Here is a 1,409-nt window from a genome sequence, read left to right as displayed (position 1 = left end):
AGCTCTGTGGTCCAAAGCTGTGACAGTTGCTCCATATGCAGAATCTTAAAGGCCACATTGTTATTGAATCATAATTATTATTCATTGATGTGTCACTTTAATGTAGCATCTGAACATAACCCAGTTTACTCATATACTCTGCTCTAAATCCTGCACTGAAATATGTGGATTGTTTGTTTATTAAAAATTAAAATCAGCATGGAGTCATTGACAGAAGAGCAGCAACAAACAGCCTGTTAATTTACATTTTGATATATTTATTTCAGAAACGATTCTTAAACAAAAATATAGATTATAAAAACATAATCAGATAAGTAAAGCCCAAGTTATGAAGTCTATGCTGCATCACAACAATTTTAAATGCCAATATAAATTATTATTAATTACAACAATTGAAACAATATAGTGCAGATAAAAAAGGTGCTTTGATGAATCTGCTCTTAAACATTATAACAAAATACATTTTCCACAAGATCTGATAATGATTCCCATTAGAATGAAGAACTGATACAATTAAAACTACTTTATAACATTGTTATACATCTAACTGATCACTGGCCAATAGAGAGAGAAGAATATTCAAAATTATACTCTTACAACACTGAGATATGTGAATAATATATGGATTAAATGCAAATTCTAATGTGCCACATGAAATGAAAAAAAAAATCAGATAACCATTTAATCCATATATGGTGATGGCCATGCTAAGTGTGTGAAGACACTCTCCTTTCCTAGTTTTCTGTTTCACACAGACCACAACAACACAAAGCATCACCTGCAGACCACTTAGCAGTATCCACCTTTGGCGGATTTTGCTTCAGCACCCCCAAAAATGAATCAAAGCACCCCCAAAGATTTCTTACTTTTTTTTTTATTTTTACAATATTTGCTGTTTGTGTAACATACTGCTAAAAATATAACAAGCATACAGTACTGTACTTGGTTGAGACATAACATTTTAACAACAAAAGTATAGATAACACCCCCCTCCCAAAATGGTCGGTTCCAGCTCGACCCCTGCTCTGGCTCTAGCGCCCTTTCTGCCAGAGCGATGGTGGCTGAGACACAGCGGAGCGGAGGTGTAAGTGCCTGGCTTAAAACAGGACATATTAGCTGCATTTAACCTTCAGTTACTCTCTATATAGTTAGGTAGGAGTCAGACCATGTTTCTTTTTAACTGAAAAACATTACACCAGGTAACCTGTAGTGTTGAAAACATGTTTTCCAACGATGTTTGCTACCCTACAATCCATCCTCTCGTAGTAAAATCACTGATATTTGATCGTCCTGTTGCTCCCATCGAAATGTATACAGCTTATTTAAAATCTAAAACTTAAAATTGTCCGTAGCCTGCTGTTGTTACCACTGTCCTGTTTTAAAATGGATACTAACTGACTGAATGCCCA

The sequence above is a fragment of the Haplochromis burtoni genome, unplaced genomic scaffold (genome assembly GCF_018398535.1).
Source record: "Haplochromis burtoni strain Fernald_Lab_line unplaced genomic scaffold, NCSU_Asbu1 Contig_1895, whole genome shotgun sequence".
In the NCBI taxonomy this organism is placed as follows: Eukaryota; Metazoa; Chordata; class Actinopteri; order Cichliformes; family Cichlidae; genus Haplochromis; species Haplochromis burtoni.
This window is presented reverse-complemented; position numbering follows the sequence as displayed.